The following is a 21,105-nucleotide window of genomic DNA, read 5'->3' as shown; positions in this document are numbered from 1 at the left end:
AGCACGTAAGGAAACCCAGTTCAATTGTGCTCAGCTCGTTTCTCCCTCTGCTCGTCAGGGAGGCTTTTGTACCAAGCAGTGAGTTGAACCTACCCCATTCCAAATACTGCCTTCCACCCATTTTCTATCCAGAAAAAAGGAAGACCAAGAGCATCACCACCTTCCCTATGAGTGGGACAAGGGACAGGCACACTTTGCATTTACAGCTGTTAAATTTGAAGCTTCTACCTCATACCTCTTCCCAGGAGAAAAAAATAAATGTTTTCTCTTCATCCAAAAGCGTTCTAGGACAGCCAAGGTCTCGCAACAGCTCTTACTGCATTCCCCAACCAGGCACACACAGAGACTGAACATCACCACGTACTCATACAAAACTATTAACTATTCCAGATGAATTTAATGTCTGGTGAACTTTTATAACAGTTATCCCCCAGATTTATGAAGGTAAAAGGGGGAACAGAGAGATACTATCGCTCACTACTACCTCATGGCCACAATAAAAAAAAATGTGAAGGCATAATAGAAAACCTGGGTGATGCCACAGAGCAGCACTGCCACCTCAGTGCTGTACCACCCATTTCCACAACACACAGGGACACTGCACTTCAGATTTGACTGCAAATGCAGTCCTAAAGGGCTATCTGGTATGAGTGTTCTCAAGCACAGTTCACAACATGGCAGATTCACTGTTCACAGATCACTTTTTCACCTTCCACCACAAGCTCAGCACTCAAATTCTCCTTAGTCAATTCACTCAAACACCATACTTTTTGTTCTCTGATTAAAGACCATTAGCCCAGATCCATTGTTGCTCTGGGGGCAGAGCCCCAAGAACTGGGGAGATGGGCTGCCAGGACCACATATGAACTGTCCAAAAGAAAAAGCAAAGGCTAAAATAGAAATAGTCTCTATTTCTCCAAAAAGGATGACTCTGGAGATTGCAGGGACTCTTCGAGCTCCCTGAGCATCCTGTGGCGGCCTGAGAGGCTGTGAATGCCCCTCTCATCAGTGGTGCATTGCCACTACCACCCCACAAGACAGGGAGAGGAAACAGAAACACTCCTTGTCCCCATGGGGCCAAATTTGACTGGTAAAGCAGCATTAATATTTCTGGTATCCCCAGGGTAATGTAAGCATGTTTTTAACAGGGAAATAATTAGCACATCAGAGAACACAGTGCAAATTAGCATTCAGGTGCAGCTTCATTTTAAACAGGAATCCAATAATATTACATAGCAAGAGTCACATCTCCAAAACCCACCCCACTTGATTAAGTTATGGGGATATTTGCAAGGATGTACACAAGCCAGCCAAATCTTTACTCTGGAAAGCAGCTCATGCTTCAGGTTCCACCACTGCTGTGAAATTTTGTTTCTGCTGCATCACTGCGGCTGATGTATTTCAGTGCACCTCTGTAAACTTAGGTGAAAGACACAGGAAATGAGGTGAATGCAAACATTGCAGAGAGGTTTGAGATTTTTTTCTCTTTGCCTTGGAAGAGACACAAATAGCTGAAGGCTGGAGGTCACTGGAGCCCCCCCAGCAAGTCTTTGTAATAATAGACAGCAATCTCCAGGTGATAAGCTATCGTTTTTCAGAAATATTTTGTATACCTCCTGCTGAGCTTTTCTGCTTTTCTGACATTCAAGGCACAGATCAATATTTGGCATTTTCACTGAGCTTGAGGTGCCATTGTTCTTTGTATCTGAGAACAGACTAACTGTTCAGATATTTATAAAGATAGCCAGGGCAGCATCAGAAGGAATGTGAAGCAGAAAGAAACTAAAATATATTAAAACAAGTAAAAAAATCTTCAAACTCAGGTTAATCCAAAGAGTTCTACCAAATCAAAGAAACAGTATTTCTTGGACAACACACAGAGCAGCTGTCAAGGGGCCACAACTAGAAGATACTGTTTTCCTTAATGAAATTATATCTAAAAATTGGAATACTCAAGTGATGCCAAAACAAAGACCATAAATAAGGGGGTTTTTGTCTTTAGACAGCATTATTAGAACAGTGTTTTTATAAATCAAAGAACAAATTATTAGAAAGGCTTATTTATTTCCCATGTTTGAGCTAATGAACTTCTGGAACTTCTCTCACTTTTGAATGAATGAAGGCTAAGCCAGGTTATGTATCTGTGTGCATGAGGTGTGTTTAGGCAGAATAGAGAGAAGGAGGACCAACCATCCTTATCTATGAGATCAGAAAATCAGAATAATTAGCACTTCTACAGGATTTTTTTCTCTTAAAAAAAACCCAAAATGAAACAGTCAACTGCTTAATTGTTTACTTTCTAAAATGTCTGTGTTGCCTAAAGAAAGATCAATCTACAAAAGTTAGTTTTGCCTTTATCTGTTTTGGTCTGTCTTTAACCACTCAGCACCAGGCTGCAGCACTCCAGAGTAAGAAGCTGAAAATGAAGATCTGGTATTTTTTTGGTACAATTCTCCTTATTTAAAGGGAGCATACCCAAACCCTGCTCCTTTGATATACGCACCCAGTGCTAATAACAACAAACAGACACGTACCTTACAGATCCAAAGCCCACCTTTTTAGTCAGGCCTGCGTCTCAGGAAATCCTGTCTTTCTGTTTCTGCCCAGAACCTCTTCCCTTACCTCCTACCTTCTCTTCCCCTGCTGTGCACACCCACCCACACAGCTGCGGCTCGGCAGTCCCTGATCCCTGCATGCTTTCCACCACTCCCTGAGAAATTCTCCAGCAACCCCCCAGCTCACCCTATTTCCTCCAGCTCTCTATTGCTTTTTGCTATAGCTCGAGAAAAGGCTTTTCAATTACTTTTTTGCTTGCTATGAAAGAAAGCATTTACCCTACTCACCAGCATTAATAAGGCCTATGATTGCCCACACATCAAACAGCAGTGGCTGCTATAGTCCCAAGGATACAAGGACAGGATTAAACTAAATGGAAAAAAATGTGTTTCACAAAGCATCTGTAGGATGACTGCCCCATCACCATTCCCCGTATGACCTCTGCAAGCACTCAGAATCAGACTCTGGCCGTAGAAACACATGTTTTCGTTGGCTGTTATACTAGGGAAGTAAAACACTACCTGCCAGCCTGCTCCAGGCTCTTTGTTATTGTGCTCCATATTACCTTTTGTTCATTTGTTGTTGGCAAAAGCAGCCATGTTTTCATTAATGTAAAGTCAAAAGCTGCATTATTGAAAAAAAAAAAAAAAGAAAAAACATGGGTTCTGAACATCCCAGACCAGTCATTGAACTATGCTGTACTGTCTGGGCTTTGCAAACAAAAATGATACCAAAAATGTTTCTGTTTCTTTACTAATGTGTAGTCACTACAGCAACAATGCTATCACCTTGTCAGTCAGCAGCCACCACTCAACCTCACAGTTTCACATGGCATCAATAACAATCGGGACTTGGCTCTAGTCAGCAGTAGCTTAAGTTGTTTTAGAGATGTAGCAGGACTACATATAAAATACAACCATATAAATATATGGTTTCAGGGCTCAGATCTGAGGACTAGAACGAGTATGTAACTGTACAGGTCAGCCTTCAGTCTCAGGATCCACTCTAGCTCAGTCTCCTGTCTTGTAGGCACCCTGTTCATTGTGGCACCGCAGGAATGAGGCTAAAACGTCAGTTCTGAAGAGTACATACTTCAATAGTTGGTTAGCAGAAAGGTAGTATGTCTATTTTTAGATATTGCCCTCACTGCAGCAGTATTGCATCATCCCATCCTTTTTTCGGTCTACTTTCAGCTCTGCAGTATATAGAAACACAAGGGTAAAATGAGCTATAAAAGAATTACATAGTTTACCAGAAACAGCAGAGCAGTAACCCAATCTGGTCACACCACAAGTCCATAAAGGCTGGGGTCTCTAGGGCTTCCTGGCCTTGACCCTGTGCCCATGGTAAGAACTGCTTTTCTCTACAGCAAGTCAGTCAAGAGTCCAAAATAAGGCCCCTCAGTTACACAGCCTAGATCTGCATTATGTGGCATGGGCCTCTCTGGAGAAAATCAGTATTTACCCTCTTGAGGTCTCTTGAACATTGAAGGTGATCAGCAAACAGACATACAGCGTGGTATCACTCCGCATTTGTCAGTCCACAGTTCTTCCCTGGACATTGAGGAGATTCATGTCTCTAGCAGTGTACTAACACTGACAAGACAGGCTGAGTGACCTGGCTGGGGAAAAACACTTCACCTGCCCATTAAGGACTCTGAAAACAGCCTGAGCCAAAGGAACACAGTAGTCCATTACCAGTGTTTGGAAATCAGCAGTGAAACATCTGATTCAAGGTACCCCAAGCACCGAGCAGAAGTGGTTGGCTCTCACCAGGCCAAGGCAGGCACAGCACTTGCACTAGACTGGTTCTCTTGGCTTTATCCCATTTGAGAGGCCACGGAGATGGGTCAGTCTCAGAGAGTAGGTCTTCACTCTCATCCTGCTGTTTGGATGGGGGATAGAGGCTAAGCCCTTACTGCAAGAAGAAACAGATTTGGTAATACAGCTGGTAACGAGCAAGGGTGAGAAGCAATCAGCTAAACTGACTTCCAGCAACTATGCAGCTGCAACAGTAAGAGCTACTGCCACTAACCTGACTGGAGTTCAGTCCTTTTAACCACTTCACTGATGGGTCTGCAAATACAACTGCAAATGGAGACTCATCATTAATTGACTGTATTTTTAATGGCATCACACAGGGTTGGTTCTTGACACTGATCTGTATCTTTACTTATAAACTGGAAAAAAATAAAAACTGCTGGGATAACACATCTGTTTGAGAATGGTAAATGGTAGTAAGATCAGGGCTCTGAGACAAAGAAATTGCTTGGTAAACTAGCTGTGTGCACTGCAAGTAGTCAGATGTAAGTTTATGCATTTGGCCTGAAAACTGAAGGCCGTAACTCCCTCCATGATGTGGTGGTCTGCAGGGGAAACAGGAATTGACCTTAGCACCACACGAAATGCTATGGCCAAAATGACTTACCCGATCCGCAAGTTGCTAAGTGGGAACACTGGATAAAAGCAGAGATTATACATTCCTGATGCATATTCTGTTGGTGTAAAGCCTGAAAAAAATACCATGATTCCAATATCCTTAATTCAAGAAGGAAATCGAAAAAAAAGAGAGAAGATACAGAAAATACTTATGAGACAACATCAAGTACCGATACAAGAGACCAAGTGAGATGCTGAGGGAGTCTGGGCTGCTTAGTTTGTTCTTGTCTGATTTGAATGTGCTATTTTAATCTTAAAGAGATTATGCTTGTTGCACCGTTTTTGTGCTGTACTCCTGTTATCCAAAATAGGCTAGGAAACTGTATATACTTCTCCCTTTTACATATAACTTGACTTTTTAGGACTTGTGGTGAAAGAGGGAAAATCGATGCCTTTTTCTTGAAGTAGCAAACTTTAGGTATAGCCAGGGTATTCATGCTCTTCATGGTATTAAACATCTTTGTTACACAGGGCTAGGCAAAATCAGGAAAGCTTTCAATTCAGATCGGATTGTTAAGGAACATGACAATAATTGTTGTGTCTTCTTGTGTACTGTTGTATATAGTTTGCTTTCCAGATAATCAGGGAATGTCACTTAACAAGTTCCTTGTTAATGCAAGGATCTGATAGCAGAATGAAGCTCTTACTTGCTCCAGATCTCTTCCAATGGGACATGGCAGTTTGTGGCTTTTGATCTTTTACATAAGATTAATAGTTTTGTTATATAGGGTGTGTCTTGCAACCTGCAGTTTGTAGAAGCATGTGGAGTGGGTGTTGTGAACACCATTTTGGACTTTCCAGACATAACTACAACACAGTGGCAGCAGGTAAGGCTTGATGAAAAGGTGATTCCTTTTAAACTTAGGGTCCTACTTGCATGAGCAGAACAGAATTGTAATGTTAACTCTGATAGCAAGTCTTCCTGATGTTTTGAGCAAGCTGTCTAATTTTGACGCTATTGTTTCTGTATCCAGTCAAGTCATGAGAAAACAGAGCTCTTATTCCACAATAGAGAGTGGGATCAGCTAATGCTAGTAAAGCTCCTGAAGATGGTATACGTTGGGTAATGAAGATACAGGCAAAGAATTTGATTCTCATAAAGGGAGTTCCCTTTGCAGCGCTGAGAGAAACACAAAGAAATCCTGTTTTGACTGGTTAATTGAGCAAACATTCCATCCTGCCCTAAAATATGCTTGCTATGCTTTTTCAGATTTTTTTTTTTTTTTTTTTTTTTTTTTGGAAGTGAATCACCCCTTAGCATGTTCATGTCTCCACCAGTCTGAAGAGCAACTGTCTGTTCCAGCCCCTGGGGCTCATCTGCTGCTCCCCCACTCCTGTCAGGTTGTGTTTCTTTAAAGAGCATGTTGGCTACAGCAAATTGTTTCATGCACTGGGAAAGGGAAGACTTTTATATTTACCACCAGATTGGTTGCGCTGTCTACTCCCCCACCAAGTTTCTACCTCCATTGACTGTTCTTTGTAGGGCTATTTATTGCATGCTGTCAGCCCTGCCTTTGCCTGCCCACCTTTCCCAGAAATGGCAGCTGAGCACTTTTCCACCGGGTGCTGCTTCTGGCTGTGCCAGCTTGCCTTCTGCCCTCCTCCATACAAAATCCAAGCCTCTCCCATCACTGGCAAAACTCCCCAGAAGTCTTCCCTCATCTCTCTGAATTCTCCCCCTCTCCTCACTGTGCTTTTCCATTATACACAAGCCCCCTTCACCAGCTCCTTGGCCTGGCCCCTCAGCCTGCTGTCCCCATGCCATGCCACCCCATGCCTGCATTCCCAGCACCCTCCCCGCAGCACTATATCCCAATAGATGTGCCAGGCCTGGACCACATCGCCGTGCTCTCTCTGTTTTCTGTACTGTACTCCTGATGTGTTTTTAGCATGATGCAAATCTCATTCAGCCAACAGAAAAAGCTGCATTGACTTTAGTGGATTTCAAATGAAGACTTTAGACTGTCTCCCCAGCAGCACAGAAATAATGACAGTGTTGTGCAGAGATACCCAAGCCAGCTTTAAACTAATTAGGTTGGATCCCAATAACCATCTAATCATAGAAACAGGGAGCTCAGTACTAGGTAATTTACCCTAATGAGACTGTAAGCCCGTGGAAGGAGAAAGCTTGTGTTTGCTTTAGTCCAGTTCCAATTTACCATCATATGCGCATTGCCTTTTAAGAAACACCTCCTACTATTTAAAATCAAACCAGCACATGTCAGGATAATCTTTTCATAGCAATGCAACTATACAGAGCAAGTGTCTAAAACATTCAATGTCTCATGGTCAGTTTTCTCCTCTCTTGTCTGCCTCCTGCACACAAAACAAACATTACATGTACCTACAAAAGCAATGTTTTACAAAATGGGAGGAAATGCAGAGTACAAAAGAATATGTGATTTATCTATCAGCTTATTAGGGGAGGGGAAAAAAGGCAACAAATCCTTTGTTCCATAGTACAGACAGACAGCTGTAACTTTCCTTCTAAAAATTGTAAATGTTGGTGAGTATTATTTTATTCTTCCAAAATGCACAAACAAGATACAGGGCTTTCCAGCCAGAAGCATAAGTATTCCCTTGGAAACCAGAGGTAATCACACCTGCAGTCTTCAGACACAGGAAAACCCACTAAATTCCAAGTAAGAAGAAAAGCATGCTGAGTGGACAAATACAGGATGTTTTCTATATTTCACACCATGTACTCCAAATTCCAGTTATGCAAAACCTACAGCTTAGACTTCACTGCAAAATGTTATTTTCTATCTTATATTTGCATATAATTTTCTGATTTTTCCCCCCCATTCTAATTTAAGGAAAACTTTGATTCTGTTTCAAGCCCATATACAAGTGTCACTGCCAAAATTGTCTGAAACAAGTGCCCACAATTCTGAAAGGAGACGCCTGACCTTTTATAGTGCTTTGCATTCAGCAGTCACCACTGAAGCCAAAGGTATCTCCATACTTTTGAAAACCAGCCAACATAAACAGCAGCCTAAACATGGATTTGGGAGTCTAACTTTGGGTTTCCAGCTTTGAAAGGTGTGATTTGACTTTACTAAGTATTCCTTAAACCAAATACCATGTATTCACCACAAATGACTTTATTCCTGAAAAAAAAAGCAGAAGGTGACAGTGCAACATTAGAGGATACTGTTAGGCCTGAGAAGATTAGCAGCTATCCCTGCAAAAATAAGATCTCCTCTGAAACAGCAGGCTGAGAGCAAAGGCAGACACAAGTATCAGTGTGCTGGCAGAAGCCGGAGAGCTCTGGGCTTATGTTGCCTTGGTTTTGTTACCCAAAACCTTTTGGTGCCTTCCCAAAATTGCTTCATTTCCTTCAATGTAAAGTCAAGGGTAAGATCTAAAGTGACAATATTTGTGAGTTCTCCATAAGCTTCAGGAAGAGAAGGTTAAGCCTCTAGCTAGGCTGTAAACAATTCACTCTCATCCCCCCCAAAAACAATTGGAGTTTGTAATCAACTACTAGGTAAGACACCAGCCTTCAGAATTGCTCCCTTTCCTCAAGGTGTGACCTGTAACAGGTTGCTGCTAGTTTTGGAGTTCCCATTCCTCGTCAACTATAGCCTCTCTGATCAGTGAGAGCCAAAACTTAGGAAAAACAAAAAATGGGGTGTGCTGAAGAAATATCTGCTAAAAAGCAAACATTTCTCCAAAATTGTGCTTCTCCAGTCTCATAATCCCACAGAAGATTACTCCTATGTAGGACTGTGGCCAGCCTGGAACAGCAGCTGTATGACACCAAGCCAGCAGGACCTTTCAGACACTGCCATGTCCTCAGCATGCCCCAGGAGGTCTTCATGTGCTGACATGGGTCAGGGAGGGAAGGGTTTCACAAATGGCAGAGGCCAAATTCAGAGCCGCTCAGCTTTGTCCCCCTCGCAACCCCTCAGAGGGGTTTGTGGCAGTCTTGTCATAGAACGGTTTGGGCTGGAAGGAACCTTAAAGATCACCTAGTCCCAACCATCTGCCATGGGCAGGGACACCTTCCCCCAGCCCAGGGTGCTCCCAGCCCCGTCCAACCTGGCCTTGAGCCCTTCCAGGGAGGGGGCAGCCACAGCTGCTCTGGGCACCCTGTGCCAGTGCCTCACCCCACACACAGTAAAGATTTTTTCCTTCTATCTAATCTAAATCTACCCTCTCTTTATCTAAAACTGTTACTCCTTGTCCTATCCCTACGCTCCCTGATAGAGAGTCCGTCCCCATCTTTCCCGTAGCCCCCTTTAAGCATCAAATGCATTTAATGCTAATACCAGGTGTACAATGAAGATAAATGTCTTACTCATATGTAGGATGTAGGATATGCACTATTTACTCCAACATTTCTAGTCTCCCTGAGCAAATACCTCCACTATAACTATGTTTTTTACTGTGTTTTGAATATTCTTCTGTATATTTTCTGGTACAAGCAACAGATAATAGATCCAAAGTCTTAAAAATATAGAATAGGTAATAATTGTCCCACTGCCCTTTTTTTTTTTGTTATTATTGAACTATAAAAACTTCAATTTTCTTTTTTTCCTATCTTTTTTCAAATTTAAAACAGTAAGGTTCTATTTAAAATTTCCTGGAGAAAACTCTTCAGATGTTTCAGCAAGCTTATCCTAAGGAAAGAAATGCTGAATTTTGTCAGAGCTGTACACATCTTTACAAAATTGAGACTGTTGCATGTATTTTTCAAATCCCATCCACAAAGCACTTATGTGTTTTTAAAATACAGAAGTGTATGCCAGAAAGATAATGTGTTTTCTATAATTCTGAATCATTCTCAAGAGCTTTAATAAAGTTAATGATTATCTGTCTCCATAATAAATATATTAGACAATGTGCTTTATTTCACCTAACGTTAATGTTTTCCTTTTGAGGGAGAAGTGAAAGAATGCTGAAATATAACTGATTTGTTAAGGGAATTGTTTTTTTTTTCCCCAGTCACACAAACATAAGGTATTAGAAATCAATTTAAATTAGCAAATGACAATTACATCAAATACAGCTAATAAGAGACTTAAGTAAATATAGAATAGGAAAAAAAATGTATATAACTGTGATTTATTTTTAAATTTTTTTTAAGGAAGAAAATCTCCCATGGAGAGATGAACTGTATTATTAGAATCAAAATGCAATCAGTTGGCTAGTGGGCAGGGGTAGGTATGCTACAGATCTGACAGATTCTGATAGACGTATTTCCTACTCCAAGTGAATCCTAGCAAATACAGTCCTTGACCATGGCACCGATTTGCCCCATCATACTATTGCGCAAAGAAATGCATTTAAACTAGTGGGCTATACACCAATCCAAAATTCCATCTTTATGGGTGAGGTTTCAGGATCAAGAAGATGAAAACCAAGTTCTGGTGTTGTTAATGTTGGTGGTGTTGCTACAATGACAGGTTTAGTAAAATTAGATCAAGTTACATAGCACAGCTTGACAAGAAATATAATTATGAAGGATAGAAATTGCATGCATTTAGTAGTTGGCTTCTGTAGAAATACAAGATCTGCTTTAAAACAGGGAATATGAGTCATCTCCATTGCCAGCATTAAAATAGTAATATCTATTGTCCTTGTAAAGCTTTCATTTATACCAGTGACATTACTGAACTGTTTTGAGTCTAGAGTTAATACTGGGGCTTAAATGTACTTTGAACTATATCGACACTTGAAGGGAGATAAACACGTGATTGCGAGAGAAAAGACAGGATGATGAAAGCAGCAATCTCACAGCATGCCTCCAAATTGAGTTCAAACTGCGGGGGAAAAAATAAAATACAGCCAATCCGCCTGAAATGTATCGACATAGTGGGTCTCCCCCACCTCTGGCTTGCAATTTTGCTCATTACCTGGAATTGGTGTCAGCCTCTATAGACTTATCATAACCTTAATTTTGGTATGACATAAGGCTGTTTGGCTGCTTTATGGCTGAATGGTCACCAGGGCTGCAATTCAAGAGCACAGCCTCTCCCGCAGTGGCCACACGGCACCTGGCACAGCTGCACTCCCTTCTCCAGCAACCCTGAATACTCCCAAAATTCAAATAAACACCAGGGCTCCTGCTGCAAGGCAGTGCTATCCAGTACCCATCCACACTTTCCCAGTGCTGGGCCTGACAGTTGCCTCCCCACAACCCCAGTAATTGTTGTCAATGTTTGGAAATAAGATACCCATGTCTCTTCTTTCTCATCCTCTGTTCATCTCAAACACTACAGATGAACATGCAGAACAATCCTCAACTCCCTGAGTAAAACATGGACCAGATGACCCAAAATACAACACTGAAATTTAGTATTTGTGAGTTGAAAGCTAAATTTTCTTTTGCATTTTTAAATATTCATAACACATTCAAAATCAGAATTCTTTTTCAGGTTGATATTCCCAAACACATTTTTCAGAATTTTATGAAACTCTGTAAAAACAATCCCAGCATTTTTACTTTCTACACCCATGTAAATTGGTGTTGAAATCTTTTCAGGGACAGACCTTCACAGTTTTGCCCTTCTGTATCTATTATCCTACAACATACTGCCTTGTTTCATAGACTCACCAATGAAGAGTAGGATGAAACCACTCTGTATTTATATTTTGCTTCTGGAAACTCCTATTGACTTTCTAGAGTTAGGAGAGCCAATGAATTTTTTCTTAAATCATTCTCTCCAAATTCTGATCAAACAATCATATTCTTTCTTCCCTAAATTCCCTTTTCAGTTTGGGTTAATTTCTAGCCTGACACCATTTCAGTCCTAGGCACCATGATATACTGTTAAACAAAGGCTTCATAATACAGCTTGCTGTTTGTAGTTAATTTTAAATGCTTCTCAGCTTTTTTTCCCCATAAACCACCTTGGGTAACAAATTCACCTTCAAACTGAAGCCAAAAAACACCTTACAATCCAGTCATTCCTTCAGTTTCATATGTCATTTGGACCAAAGACTATAATTTACTCTGATGAAGATTTTTAAAATAACTAGAGATAGCAGGTGCTGAATGTGGCTATTGTAGAGTGATTGCACGACAATTTCAGAAGTCATCCCAAAACTGACAGAGACACATTATAGACATGTACCACTGAATAAGGCACACCTATACAAGGCTTTGGTGCACTGCCACAAGGTGCATGTTAAACCTTAGGCTTTACTAAGTCCTGTTTTCCTTGAAAACCCTGTAGATTGTCAGATCTGAAGATTCTCATTAATTAGTGTTCCAAATTTCTTTCCAGCAGAAGGGAGGGCGGAAGATCCTGGTGAGCAGGAGGGAGCCTGGCACTGCAGGAGTAGGATTTAACAACCAGAATTACCACCTAGTGAACACAGGCTGCTCCTCCTGCAGCTCCACTCCAATCCTCCAGTCTCCATCCACATGGGATAACCTAACATTGCCTATTGTCAATTTATTAACCAACAAGTAAACTGCTGTATCTGTGTTTGAATCATAATTATTTGTTCTTAGTATGCTATCACTGCAGCTCCACATTTAATGAACCACAAAAAGACCCATTAAAGATATAAAGTGTGGGATAAATCAAACCTTCCAAAGTTATTCAGTCTCAGCTTGATACTCCCTGTCATTTTTCAACGCTTTCTTAATGCCTTCTACTTTATATGAAAACACTTAGCATTTCAAAACTGAAAAATCCCAAGCCATCCTTCAAGACTCTTCATTTTATAAATATATTAAGGGCACTATTAACATGCCTTGGTTCAAAGCAAACGAGTGCCCTGTTAAATTTAAAACCACATGAAACCTAAAGGGAAAAGTCCAAGGTAAAGCATCTGGGACTGCAAAGATATTTAGGTACTCCTGCTGATTTAGGAACCAACATACCTTGCAGACTAAAGCTGATTTATGATTCCCTCAGGGAATTCTGTGTTTCATCACTGAATTTTCTGTTACCATAACACTTTGTCAACATCCTCATGCCCCTCTTTGCACCTCTCCCTGAATTGTTAATCTCCATTCTGCAAAGTCCATTAAAGGACTCTCTTTTTCTTCCATTTCCTTTCAAACTGTGTGACTGCTTTGAGTACCTTGAACTTCTACTACATTCCAGTCCTATCAGACTCCTGTAATGCCTGTAGGTTTACAGTGTTATAGATATTAAAAGATTATACAAATTTAACTAAATCAATTTGCAGGTCCAGATTTTCCTATTTTGGACATGGCCTATTTGTCACTGTACCTCTGTCCAGCTGGACTCATTATTAACCCTCACAACTTCAGCAGGTTTTAGACATTTTTGTCCACTATTAAGATCCCCAAGATCTGTATTTTTCCGCTACCAAATCACTACTCATTTTTTCCAGTCAGCATCTCCCTTTCTCCAATGACTGTATTTTATTGCAGAAGAACAGCTCCATGCAATGTTTAAAATTCAGACAAAAATCCAGTGTTGTAACTGGACAGATAGATCTCAAAAAGAGTGACCTGCCACTTCTAAAGCTGAAAGCTTAGAGAAGCATATCAGGACACATTTCCCAACTGAAGCCAAGTCTATCAAGGAAGTCGACAGGGACTAAGTGGTTACAGAAGGAGATATCTCTAGGAGATGTTCTGTTACAATGGCCACACAGAACCACCTTGAGTATTTGAGGATCCTTCAGTCTTTTTTCTCTCTGAGTGTTGCACATTTCCGAATTAGAAGTAATTTTAATTAGAGACTACCAATCATGAAAACTAACAGACTGGCAGCCTAGGAGGCTCCATGAACATGACCAAATACAGAATATGAGACATTGTTCAAAATCAAACCAGGTTGTCTTCTTCCCATATGCTATTCTCAGCTGTTGGCTTAAAAGCCCTGCACCCCCAGGGTCGTCTCTCCTGAAACTGGATCCTGCCTGCATCGTGAAGTGATCCTGACTGTATCCAGAACAGCAGCCCTTCACAGAATCTGCCATGCAGCTTTTAATCAGGAACCCTAGATAAGACACGTATACAAGCAGCAAACAACAGTGTAGTATGTGAAGTTTTGGCTTAGAGCCATGTGCATGAGGAGAGACCAGCTTTGCTCAGCCACAGCACAGGCAATGAAAAGGAATGCTTTTTCCCACTGGTGCATGTTAGTCAAGCCCAGTGCTGTTCCTAACATCCCTTTGAGGCTCACAAACTTTCCTCTGTTTCCTAAATGCAAACTAACCTTCTCTTCCCATTTGTTTTACTTTGTCCCAATAAGTTTAGGTAACATTTTACTGAATACTTTCATTTGGTTTTGTAGTATGATTGGTCATTTACATAACTGACTGCAAAAATAATAAAATAAAAATATGTTTCTTTAACGAAGTATGATTATTACCTGTATTGTAGTAATAAGCAAGAGTCTGAGCACAGCTCTTTCTGTTAAGGCCATACCAAAACCTGTTATTTTGATTTAACATGACTGGATTAAAAACCCAGACAATTATTGCTTGCACCATGTCCAATAGCATAGCTTACCATCAGAGTGCCAGCCTGCATCAGGGCAGCAGAAATTCCCAGTGCTGAAGAGGGAAATGGATGTGTACTTGTGTGGAGCAGAAAGCTAATGCTACTAGCCCTTTTGTTTGTGAAACAAATCAAGTATTGTTTCCTTGGGCCCAATCCTGCATCTTTGCCTAAAAATTTCCTTTCCAGCAGAGGTTTCCTGCTAGTGGAAACAAAGTCACACAAACCTCTCAAGCATTTGTTTATTTACTTCACCTGTGAAGATACATGGGAAGATCAAGCTCTGTGCAACTACAAAATCACCTATCATAGAGTAAAAAATTGGCTTGTTTTGCTGTGACTGTCCCCAAATTAGCTACTAGCTACATCAGGCAGAAGGGCGATTATTAGAAGAAAGGTATATTTTGTAAAGCACCTTACTTATGATATACATATGCCAGGATGTCAAAGACTACCATGCATCCACCACAACCTACACGCCAAAGATCACAAGGAGGACAGCGACCCTGTTCCAGTTAGTGCTGTCTCTCTAATCTCACAGGGAAAGTAACTCTATCCAATTATCAGCTCTATACCAATAAAGCTGCATCCAAACTGAATGGGATATATTAATTTCATTGTACTGGTTGAATTACAGTGGTACTACCTGTGAGCACACAAGGCTTTAGTATATATAAAGAAAACACATTTCCTCTTAAGACTGTGGGGTAAGATTTGATTCTCTTAAAGTCAGCAAATGACACTGGGGGTGATTGAGGCCCAGTGACTCTGATAACAAATATTTTTGTAGCTGAATTCCCTTGCAGGGCAATTCATTACCTCCATACCCTGCTGGCGCATTCCAAATTTTATTTTTATTTCAAAATCAAAGCTAAATAACTAGAAAAATCATGTGGCTGAGCCAAACTGTGACTTTATGGGTTTTAATTTTTGAGATTAAAGCAAAGTACAAAGACACACCCAGTCAGCAAAGTCTGGAGACAATAAGATGTAAAGCAATCCTCCTTCTGACCTCACATTAACACAGAAATCACCCTACAGCATGCAAGTGTCAGCCAACAACGGCACCTACTTATTTCCTGTCAGCTTGTCCCTTTGATCTAACCTGATCCTTCTTCACTTTATTAAAAACGTTCTAATCTTTTGTCTTTGATCTCCCTGTAGGATTCTTCAAAGAGCTTCAAATTAGCAAACATGCAAACAACAAAAAAAAAAAATGTACTCTGTATCTGCAAGAAACAATGATGTGGGGAGCCGTTTCCTTCCTCAACACACAAGTTTAATGAGGGGCCGCATTTTAAAGCCAAAAGATGCCATAGTTATCTTGTTTATTGGCATTAGGGTGGATGACAGAGTCCAAGCTTTTTTACTGGGGGGTAGTTTGCTCTGAAGGTGTAACAAGGCAGCCCAGCAGGGGTAGCAAAAAAGCCATGTGCATACTTCATTCAGCATGCCAGATGAAAGGATTATGTCACATTCAAGAGCAACAAAGAGCTCTGTTTAAGTTTGTACCAGACTGGAACTGTGGGGCAGCCGTTAAAGACCACCAAGGTTTTAAATAAAACCGGACACTTTTAAGTTTCCTCTAGCTTTCCTTGTGGTAAATCCACCCAATACGAGGGGAACGTCAGTATCTCCCAAGAGGAAGATCTCTGAGGCTTTGAAGAGGAAAAGAAGTTTAATGTATTTTTATATATGTAAACCTCATATGTGTATTTTAAATATATATCTATATATGTATATTTTTTTCTTATTAAAGTTACCATCAAATTCAAGGATATCACCACATTAATTTTGTTCCACCTTAGACTTATTCAATGGCAAAATGTTTTTAACAGGGAAGAGCACTGCTCTAGGACGTCTTCTACCACATCACATAGCATCATTCCCCTCCTATAACTTTTATATAGTTAATATATAACTTTAATAACCCAGAGGTACACATGTTCTAAATACAATTGATGCTTTTTATTGTTGAACACTGCTCACCTCTGAAAGGGTTATAAAGCCAGGTTAGAAAGATTCTATAGGCTACACTAAATTCCTTGCATGTGCATCTACCTCTTGGCGCAGAGACTTGTTTTTAACTCTCACTTCCTTAAGAAGTAGATCCGTAGCCGGGCAAAATAATCCAAAATATCTTTGCCATATAATCCAGGTCACCCAAACACCCTCATGATTGCACTTAATAATCCATTCTCAGACCAACATCTACTGAAGTCAGTAAGACATTTTCACTGGTCTATGAAATCCTAGTTTGGAATTGAGAGACAAATCTTCTCAGTAAAGTCTTAATCCCATGGAAATATAACTAAACAGGATTTGACCCAAACTGGTAAACATGTACCTTGGCCAGTAGTCCTTATACTGTGCTCCATACTTCTAAAATTAGAACAGATGAAGTCCCCATACCCATTTTTTTTTTCACCTCTTTGTCATCCTAAAATCTACTATGCTTACAGGTAGCAGGTATATAACCTGAGAATTAAGTATGACTTAGGCAGTAGATCATTATAACTCTTCCAACTCAAAATGATGTAATTTATGTTAAAAGGCTATTGAAGATCAACACTGATATAATTGTTTATGGAGTACTCTAGTGAGGCTCTACATGATGCCCTGTACTGTCTCTTCTAATACTGGTTTTCTTAAGTGGTGCAGGAAACACTGCTGCTAGAACACAGACTATGCAGCTGCAAAGCTGTGCCAACAGCCCTTTTGTTGTCTATGTTAATGTCTACAATGGATTTGGTAGAATAAAGCAAAAATTTAAAAGACCCATTAGACAATGTATCAAGAGAATAAAAGCAAAACTGCAGAGATTTGTCTGTACAATTAAAAAAATAGTATGGTTATAAATGCATTTCTTGAAAAGCCTGGAGAAACAGTCCTAAAACGAGCAGCTCTTTTAGCACAGAAAAGCACTTTAGTCTAGGAGTTCCTGCATAAAATTTAAGAATTAGACCAACTGTAAATTGACATCTTTATGAAGAGACATATTTGAGGTTTGGACTTGTCAAACTCATTAACTGCTTAGACATTGATTACCCACTTTACTGATTTATAAAGACAAATAAAGGTGGTTTTATTTAGTCCAAAACCACACAGAAATATTCAGCAAAAAATTTTTGGAATTGTTACTATTATTTTTTTTTAATAGTTCACTAGCACTCAAAATCTGTCCACCAGCAAACAACATGCTATGCTATTATCCTGTGTGAGAGGGATCTTTCTACCAGATATTGTCCCTTGTGGCTGTTGTTAATGATGAAAGGCAGATCTCAGCCTTTCTAGGAATTGTGGCATGCTTGAGTGGTCCAGATGCATGGTCCCAGGGCAACTTCTTAGCAGGTTTCTTGACTTCTAGCTCTTACCTGAGCTGAGTCCACCATACAGCCTGCTTCCAGGCTCTGCAAAGATTATCTGTTTTCCCAGCTCCTTTCATTTCTCACAGCCTGGAACAGCCCCATTCAGCAGGGATTGAATGGACACCCGAAACGGGTGTCTTCTCCACACAGGACTCATTGGTCCACAAGTCTGGACACAAAATATTTCCTTAGAGGAAACATGACATAAACCTCAAAAAATACAGTTTGGAGAAATAGTGAGAAATGTGTGTACTTGTGAAACCATCAAGTAAAATCCAGATACCGTGACTCTGACAACCTGACTACAAATAGTTCTCAGAGTATACCTTTTGAAATTTCAAGTATATTCAGCGGGTTTGGGAAGTGTTGTTTTATGAGAACCTCAGAATTTTCTAATTTTCTTCTGTCAGAAAACTCAAAATGAGAAAGAACGCAGAAAATAAAAATTGAGGGCAGAGTAAAGTTATCTGGATGTTACCAGCCCTCTGGAAATGTTTACCTCTGGGACTATTTTTTATCTATCTGATCTATTTTGACAATCTCCACGTGCCACAAAACTAACAAAAAAATGAAAAGCCTCTCTTAAAGAGGGTAGAGCAATACAGTTACTAGCATTCAAGTTTGACTGAGACAAAAGCTAAAAAGCATGCTCTTCTCTGCTGAATTTTCATTAACACTTAATTCTGGAAGCCAAACTGCCATTTGTCATACTCTTTAATCCCCAAAATACGGTTATTAACACAGCCTGCAATCCAGTTCACATTTATCTACATACTAGTTGACAGGATACACACCCTGTCAATATCCTACTGAAGCTTCACAAAACCAGATTTATGGAAAACTTTAATGCTCTAGACTTCACTACTCTATTGTACACTGTACTTATCTACCTAACTCTCCAAAATCCATTTCCTCTTAAGAAAAAATAACAGCAGGAATCGCCAAAGCAGAATATTTTTAAGAACATCTAAATATAAGTACTTTGCCTGAAAGAATGTAAAGATAAAAATGAATGAGGTACAACTGTCTTCTTTTTACTTCACTGATCTATAGTCTCCTGGCCTGGCTGCTTCAGCACTGACACTGTAGGTAAATCTGCAAGTGCTTTTTGCTTCTCTAGAACAGCAACAGGTTCAACTGAAGCTCTTGGCGTGGCTTGGGAAATTTTACTTGTCTTATCCTCCTTCAAGCAGTCTAAGATGAAGCCATTACCATTACTGAATCTGCAGGAACTCTGCATGTAGTAACTGGATAGCTTAGAAATCAGAACCCAGCACATCAGAACATTGTGAATTGGGCCAAAGGGGATCACTTATTATTCCTGCCAAATTCTCTTTAAAGAAAAAAACCAAAAGACACCTTCACTGCAGTTGTAGCTTTCTGAAACAGTCTTTTTAGATCAATTACAATACAAATATACTCCTCCTTTAATCTCATACCCAGTCTATATTAAGTATATGTCCAGTAGGAATACAATACGAATTTAACATAATTGTCTTCAAAAATAGTAGCATTTTCCCTTGATTATAATAATTACTTTCTCCAGAACTCTTAAAATATATTCATAGATGAATTTTGACTTTGAAAATTTGTTATGATTATATAGTCAAATTAGCATTGCAAGTGTAAAGGTGGTATTTTATATATGTATGTTATCAACCTAATTACTCACGTTGACTGAAGCATCCACACACCGTATTCTCTCAGAGGCCTTCAAGAGGAATATTCATCTTGTGGCTAACACACTGGGCTGAGAATTAGTGATTTTGTTCCAGCTCATGGGCCTGACAAGTTTCTACATACTTCAGGCACATTACTACCTTTCATTGTCTCTTGTAACGTGACAATACAGTTTCAGCAGAGAGGTCAGCCATGCCTGTTACACCTTCCCAAATAGAATTGACTGTGTTGGACCTTGTCATTTCTAGAGCACTATTTATGAAGAAACCTGTTTTGTTCTTGCAGGAGTTGGCTGGCTTGATATTATACAAAGGACTTAAACTGATTCACTGGACCTCAATTACCAGAAATGAAGTCAAAAACTACTCGTGTTTTTTATTCAACAGGATGTATGTCACAGCTGAAGGAATAGCAGTGCCAGGTCAGCCCAAGGGCCTACCCGGGTCACCATCCACCTCCAACGCGGCCGTGAGGATGCACCCAGGAAGAACAAGACCGGGCCAGGCACGTGGTTAGTCCCTTGGCTTTCTTAGCCTCCAACTCTTGTCACTAAAAGTGACTTCCTGAACCATACCTGGGTTTTATGCCACCTCATCTTCAAAATGTAACCAGTCTGTTCCCTTGCATGTTCTTTCTGACCTCTCTGCTCACACCCTCTTCAACAGCAGCAGGGAAAATAAAAAACTCCTTTACCACTTTTATCTCGTGTTTGACTACCGCCACGAGCCGTTAGGCCACAGAGCAGTCATTTTCATGCACCATAAACTGTAAGGTAGGAAGCTGCTGGTTAGGCGGTGCTTCGCTTATCCCGCTAATTTCACCGTCAATTAGCAAACGAGGTCCGCTGGGGCGAGGCGGCCGAGCCCCGCGGGCACCTGAGGGAGGCCGAGGCCTCCCCCGCCGCGCCAGGGGGCGCCCGCGGCCACGCGCCGGGTAGCGCTGCGCGCGCCAGGCCACGGCTGCTGCACATCAACGAAATGCTGCAGTCGGACCGCGGGAGCAACGGGCCAGACACGGGAGTTGAGCTTGTCTCCTGCACTGGGCAAGGGGCAAGTGCTGCCATAATGAACATGATTTTTATAAAGCCTTGAGGCCGGGGTCTGAAACCAGCACTGCACGGGTACCATTTTATTACACAGAAACAGTGCCCTGCTCCTCCTAGTAGCAAGAACAACCTTGAACTAGACTCAGGCATGTTACATTTCACATCAGTAAACCTACTGCAACAAAATACACGTTTTGGAAACAATACCATGGTTAGAGAAGAACCAGTGTGACAGAACAGAGCTTGCTTTCTCCTAGAAAAGGTGCTGGGGCCTAGTATCCAAGAGAGGAACTGAAAAAAGTTACAACAAAAGCACCGAGACAATAGGCTTCATCATTCAAATCATAGTAGGCATCTACACAAAAAGATCTCACTTCACACCAACCTCCATGGGAAGAGGAGGAAGCTGTAAAAGCATGTGTTAAAGCACAGAGGTGAACGAAAGGCTTAAATCCTCACATGAAAATATGCTGCCTCCCTCTAGTGGGGTGTCTTTCTGTGAGTGTGTCTTATGTGGAGAAACTGCTTTATGAAGCTAAACAAAAGCATTTAAGCACTATACACACCTAGCCCAAGTTTAAC

The 21,105-nt window shown here is 40.7% G+C and overlaps 1 long non-coding RNA gene across 1 annotated transcript; it reads left to right on the top strand.

Annotated features, from left to right (window-relative positions):
• Positions 1–5,742: 5,742 nt before the first annotated feature.
• LOC116960236 lies at positions 5,743–20,177 on the top strand. Its single transcript, XR_004406280.2, has 2 exons — positions 5,743–5,821; positions 19,865–20,177. It is a non-coding gene; the product is annotated as an uncharacterized LOC116960236 (long non-coding RNA).
• The last annotated feature ends 928 nt before the right edge of the window (positions 20,178–21,105 follow it).

This window comes from Tyto alba, unplaced genomic scaffold, assembly GCF_018691265.1.
Source record: "Tyto alba isolate M040663 unplaced genomic scaffold, T.alba_DEE_v4.0 Super-Scaffold_26, whole genome shotgun sequence".
Lineage (NCBI taxonomy): Eukaryota > Metazoa > Chordata > Aves > Strigiformes > Tytonidae > Tyto > Tyto alba.
This window is presented reverse-complemented; position numbering and strand designations above follow the sequence as displayed.